The 6569-nt window shown below is 45.0% G+C and overlaps 1 non-coding gene across 1 annotated transcript; it reads left to right on the top strand.

Annotated features, from left to right (window-relative positions):
- The first annotated feature begins 4084 nt into the window (after positions 1-4084).
- Positions 4085-4159, top strand: Trnas-cga. The gene has a single exon. It is a non-coding gene; the product is annotated as a tRNA-Ser (tRNA).
- The last annotated feature ends 2410 nt before the right edge of the window (positions 4160-6569 follow it).

Below are 6569 nucleotides of genomic sequence, written 5' to 3'. Positions count from 1 at the left end.
AATCTGTAGCAACTAAGATCCTTCTTTGTGTTTTTCAAGAAGGGAGTGTAACTGTTGGTTACACAGATTTTTTTCTCGCTTCCGACAGTTCCGATAGTTTCTCACGGGCCCTTGCACCTTCTGTACTTTTTACTTTCTTCAAGGAAGGTCTGTTCCATGCTGTTTACAGCTTCTCATTTGTAGACGCTGACGAAATATTGTTGCTGGTGATAAGTAGTGCTTCATGTTCCGCATCTGGTACATCTATTTCCGTCCGCATATCTAGGACACGTTCCTCCAAAATCGAGACCACACTGTCCTGAATGTTCTGATAACTACCAGATTAAAGTTTGCATAGGCAGCATCACAATCAATGCTTTTGCAAGTGGATCTACCCGAGCACTGATTATCTGCAGTAATTGCGATGATGTTTCGTCCAGTGGTGGTGGGGTTGTAGCAACGCCACCTCCTGTCTTAACATGTTCACCTTTTCTTGTCCCCTTTTTTTGTTTTGTCCTTTGTTTGAAATTGTCAGTTGCTTCACCGTTCTTTTCTTTACAGATTAATTTGAACTGAGATAGTGTGCAAGCTCTTCCCATACTTTGTCTTTTTCACGCAATGTTGCGCCGTCCGTTTTCTTGTTTTCAACTACTTCTTTCATTTTGGAAATGAGACACACCAACAAACTTTTCTCATCATCAGAAAATTTGGATCATATCATCTTTGTTTCGGCAGTATTTTACATTTCCGCCGGCCGGTGTGGCCTTGCGGTTCTAGGCGCTTCAGTCTGGAACCGCGTGACCGCTACGGTCGCAGGTTCGAATCCTGCCTCGGGCATGGATGTGTGTGATGTCCTTAGGTTAGTTAGGTTTAAGTAGTTCTAAGTTCTAGGGGACTGATGACCACAGATGTTAAGTCCCATAGTGCTCAGAGCCATTTGAACCATTTACATTTCCTTTGCGTAATTATGATGTACTTCTAAGAACTAACATAAATTACGACTAGAAGAGATCGAATACGTTTACTGTTTCCGCTATAGATGTGGCGATCTGCATTTTTTCAACTGGAAAACAGAAAACAAACGATAAAACTCGATAGCGTTGTTTAGTACACGATACGAGACTTTCATGACCTAATGAAAACTCTGTTCTGAATTGACAGTCTGTCAAAATAAACGCATTGTCAATTCATTCTGACTCGTGCTGATGAAACGCTATAGCTTTTGACGGTACGTCGGAAATAAACGAGCTGTCGAATTTGATGTTTGCGTAGCCTATTTAGACTGAGGTAGGTGAAACGCGACATACATGTCATTGGCTACCAGTGGCGGATGTGCATAACATTTCAAACCTAAGCTTCCCTGCAATCTATGTGCACTGAAGTCTGCTTTTTGGTTACTCTGTTATCTTCACTGCGTTCATCCATCAAGTTCGACTTGCATTTACTTTGTCATTATTTCTCTCTCACTTCTATTTGCTCCTTTAGCTCTCATGCTGTACTTCTAACTTACCTATTACTCTCCAACAACACACTGCAATTTGAGTCTTGGATGTTACTCCAATGCTAGTTCAAAGTTCTCTCATGTATCATTTTGTTTTTCTGATCATGTGATTGGAGTGATTTGACATTCCTTTGCCAGACGAAGATATTGAGTATTTGACAATCACGATGTCACTGCAGCAACAAAGGTACTCAGAATGAGATTTTCACTCTGCAGCAGAGTGTGCACTGATATGAAACTTCCTGGCAGATTAAAACTGTGTGCCCGACCGAGACTCGAACTCGGGACCTCTGCCTTTCGCGGGCAAGTGCTCTACCAACTAAGCTACCGAAGCACGACTCACGCCCGGTACTCACAGCTTTATTTCTGCCAGTACCTCGCCTCCTACCTTCCAAACTTTACAGAAACTCTCCTGCGAACCTTGCAGAACTAGCACTCCTGAAAGAAAGGATATTGCGGAGACATGGCTTAGCCACAGCCTGGGGGATGTTTCCAGAATGAGATTTTCACTCTGCAGCGGAGTGTGCGCTGATATGAAATTTCCTGGCAGATTAAAACTGTGTGCCCGACCGAGACTCGAACTCGGGACCTTTGCCTTTCGCGGGCAAGTGCTCTACCGACTGAGCTACCGAAGCACGACTCACGCCCGGTACTCACAGCTTTACTTCTGCCAGTACCTCGTCTCCTACCTTCCAAACTTTACAGAAGCTCTCCTGCGAACCTTGCAGAACTAGCACTCCTGAAAGAAAGAATATTGTGGCGACATGGCTTAGCCACAGCCTGGGGGATGTTTCCAGAATGAGATTTTCACTCTGCAGCGGAGTGTGCGCTGATATGAAATTTCCTGGCAGATTAAAACTGTGTGCCCGACCGAGACTCGAACTCGGGACCTTAGCCATTAGCGGGCAAATGCTCTACCAACTGAGCTACCGAAGCACGACTCACGCCCGGTACTCACAGCTTTACTTCTGCCAGTACCTCGTCTCCTACCTTCCAAACTTTACAGAAGCTCTCCTGCGAACCTTGCAGAACTAGCACTCCTGAAAGAAAGGATATTGCGGAGACATGGCTTAGCCACAGCCTGGGGGATGTTTCCAGAATGAGATTTTCACTCTGCAGCGGAGTGTGCGCTGATATGAAACTTCCTGTCAGATTAAACTGTGTGCCCGACCGAGACTCGAACTCGGGACCTTTGCCTTTCGCGGGCAAGTGCTCTACCAACTGAGATACCGAAGCACGACTCACGCGCGGTACTCACAGCTTTACTTCTGCCAGTACCTCGTCTCCTACCTTCCAAATTTTACAGAAGCTCTCCTGCGAACCGTGCAGAACTAGCACTCCTGAAAGAAAGGATAAAGCGGAGATATGGCTTAGTCACAGCCTGGGGGATGTTTCCAGAATGAGATTTTCACTCTGCAGCGGAGTGTGCGCTGATATGAAACTTCCTGGCAGATTAAAACTGTGTGCCCGACCGAGACTCGAACTCCGGACCTTTGCCTTTCGCGGGCAAGTGCTCTACCAACTGAGCTACCGAAGCACGACTCACGCCCGGTACTCACAGCTTTACTTCTGCCAGTACCTCGTCTCCTACCTTCCAAACTTTACAGAAGCTCTCCTGCGAACCTTGCAGAACTAGCACTCCTGAAAGAAAGGATATTGCGGCGACATGGCTTAGCCACAGCCTGGGGGATGTTTCCAGAATGAGATTTTCACTCTGCAGCAGAGTGTGCGCTGATATGAAACTTCCTGGCAGATTAAAACTGTGTGCCCGACCGAGACTCGAACTCGGAACCTTTGCCTTTCGCGGGCAAGTGCTCTACCAACTGAGCTACCGAAGCACGACTCACGCCCGGTACTCACAGCTTTACTTCTGCCAGTACCTCGTCTCCTACCTTCCAAACTTTACAGAAGCTCTCCTGCGAACCTTGCAGAACTAGCACTCCTGAAAGAAAGGATATTGCGGCGACATGGCTTAGCCACAGCCTGGGGGATGTTTCCAGAATGAGATTTTCACCCTGCAGCGGAGTGTGCGCTGATATGAAACTTCCTGGCAGGAGTTCGAGTCTCGGTGGGGCACACAGTTTTAATCTGCCAGGAAGTTTCATATCAGCGCACACTCCGCTGCAGAGTGAAAATCTCATTCTGGAAACATTCCCCAGGCTGTGACTAAGCCATGTCTCCGCAATATCCTTTCTTTCAGGAGTGCTAGTTCTGCAAGGTTCGCAGGAGAGCTTCTGTAAAGTTTGGAAGGTAGGAGACGAGGTACTGGCAGAAGTAAAGCTGTGAGTACCGGGCGTAAGTCGTGATTCGGTAGCTCAGTTGGTAGAGCACTTGCCCGCGAAAGGCAAAGGTTCCGAGTTCGAGTCTCGGTCGGGCACACAGTTTTAAGCTGCCAGGAAGTTTCATATCAGCGCACACTCCACTGCAGAGTGAAAATCTCATTCTGGAAACATCCCCCAGGCTGTGGCTAAGCCATGTCTCCCCAATATCCTTTCTTTCAGGAGTGCTAGTTCTGCAAGGTTCGCAGGAGAGCTTCTGTAAAGTTTGGAAGGTAGGAGACGAGGTACTGGCAGAAGTAAAGCTGTGAGTACCGGGCGTGAGTCGTGCTTCGGTAGCTCAGTTGGTAGAGCACTTGCCCGCGAAAGGCAAAGGTCCCGAGTTCGATTCTCGGTCGGGCACACAGTTTTAATCTGCCAGGAAGTTTCAACAAAGGTACTTATATACAATTCAGTTGTTATTCCTCCTTTATGGATCTGAATTCTGGGCAAATGTCAGTACCCTTGAAGATGCAGATACAACAAGTATACGAATGATGGTTTTAAGATGCCAGTGACGATGAGCAGGACATGTAGTCGACATTCCCAATGAACACATTCCAAAACTGCTGTTTAGCTCTGAATTCACAGTGGGCAAACGGTGTGAAGAAATTATTTAAGAATGTAATTGAGGCAACATGATGTGTCACATAAACATTAACAGCTGGGCGACATGAGCTCCCGACTGTGCATCGTGGAGAACACTAGTCCATTGCGGAGCTCTTCTTTTTGAAGGAAACAGCTGAAAAGCAGTGACTGATAAGAGGCAGAGGAGAAAAGGAAAGGATATGCTGCGAAAAAACAGAAGGATAGAAGCTGTTCCCTCTGGGACCACCTGCCACTGCTGTGGCACATTGTATACATCCTGCATCAGACTGTATAGTCACACCCAGTGGCGGATATAGAAAAACCTCAAGGAGGGGACGCTAAATATATCTTGAGCTATCTTTACTTTTACCGTAAAAAAAAAAAAAAATAAATAAATAAAAAAATAAAAAAGTAAGAAAATAAAACTAAGTCACATGCAAAGTTTAACTCTCAAATAAACACTTTATTCGCACTGAAAAATTGCAACACTACTACACTTAGCACTGAAACACACACGGTCACACTCCGCGTATTTCTAATATCACTAATGCCGCGCGGTCTAGGGCGCCTTCCCACGGTTCGCGCGGCTCTTCCCGCCGGCGATTCGAGGCCTCACTCGGGAATGGTTGTGTGTGTTGCCCTTAGCGTAAGTTAGTTCAAGTTAGATTAAGTAGTGTGTAAGCCTAGGGACCGATGACCTCAGCAGTTTGGTCTCATAGCAACTTACGACAAATTTCCAAATTCTAATGTCACTAAGTACAACACTGACTGAAGTCCGTGGTAATAGCCAATAATCGCAGTTGTTCACTTTTTATCACTTCCAAGTTATCGCGACGATTGTAGCTTTCAAACTGACTACCTGGCAGCGGCTCTACTTTCCTTATGTATGTGGCTCGGTTGTTTCGAGAACATTCACTGCCAGAATGTTCGCTTCCAGACTTTTATGGAGTGTGAACAGATACTTACTGTGAAAGTGACAAGCGAAAATGTACCTTACGACGTATAATATAAGAGTGGGTTCCCAATGATGACGTCATACAGCAATTTATGTGTGTGAACTTTTATTGTCGATTCCGTTCCCTTCTAGTGCATTTGATAGAGGGTATAATCATCATCATCATCATCAGGATTTCCTTCCAGCGAGCCGGGTAGGAACTTTGTGAACGATATGCCTCCATTGGTTTCTGTCCTGGTATAGCTTTTCCCCTCTCCAGTACTCCTCTTGAGATCTTCCTTAACCTGGTCTGTCCATCTCTTTCTAGGCCGCCCAATTGGTCTTCTTTCTGGTACCTCCATCTCCAGATACTGACGTAGAGTTCGAGTCGGGTGCATTCGCTTCACATGATCGAACCACTTCAATCTGAAAGCACTCATTCTATCCTCTGTAGTCAATGTTACCTGCAGATCTCTCCTTACATAATCATTCCTGACTCTGCCTCTCCTAATTTTTTGTAGAGCTGACTTAAGGAACTTCATTTCACATGATTGTATTTAATTCTCTTATTTATGACACAGGCTTCTAGGCTATACATCATGGTTGGCAGGAGATAAGTTCTATACATGGTCTGTTTGGCTCTTTGAGGGACTTCCTTGTCCCAGATTAGATTTCGTGCTTGGTGGAAGAAGCTAGATCCTTTTGTTATTCTGTTTAAGACTACTAGTTTGGAACTTCCATCGTGTGATATCATGCTACCCAGATAACCTTCTGCCCCTCCATTATGTTGTAACAAGGTGTGGGTGACCTGCTCATCTTCATTGCCACTGTCTTGTTCCTTCTCACAGTCAATGGACCCGTGTAACTACCCAATTCTTTATAAAATCAAAATTACAATCTCACCACAATTATTTAAAGGAAACAGGAAGCCCGGGATCACTGGTGATGGACAAGCTTGTGATTGTTTTACAGTTTTAATTTGACTCAAAACGGACTTTATAAACTTCAATTCGGACATTTACCCTCTTACTGAGGCAATATACAAATCTTCACTTTGATTGAATTACATAAACACGAATAGGAATCATATTATTTTGCGTCTGCAACCAAAATCATTGATAGTAGGCACGGTGAACAACCAATCACAAACAATCGTTCTTGTGTAACCATGTATCAAGAGACTAATAACACCATATACTTGCAACCAAAGTTACACAGCCACATAATACCACAACTTCATAAAGAACAAAGA

Source organism: Schistocerca piceifrons, chromosome 2 (genome assembly GCF_021461385.2).
Source record: "Schistocerca piceifrons isolate TAMUIC-IGC-003096 chromosome 2, iqSchPice1.1, whole genome shotgun sequence".
Taxonomy (NCBI): Eukaryota; Metazoa; Arthropoda; class Insecta; order Orthoptera; family Acrididae; genus Schistocerca; species Schistocerca piceifrons.
This window is presented reverse-complemented; position numbering and strand designations above follow the sequence as displayed.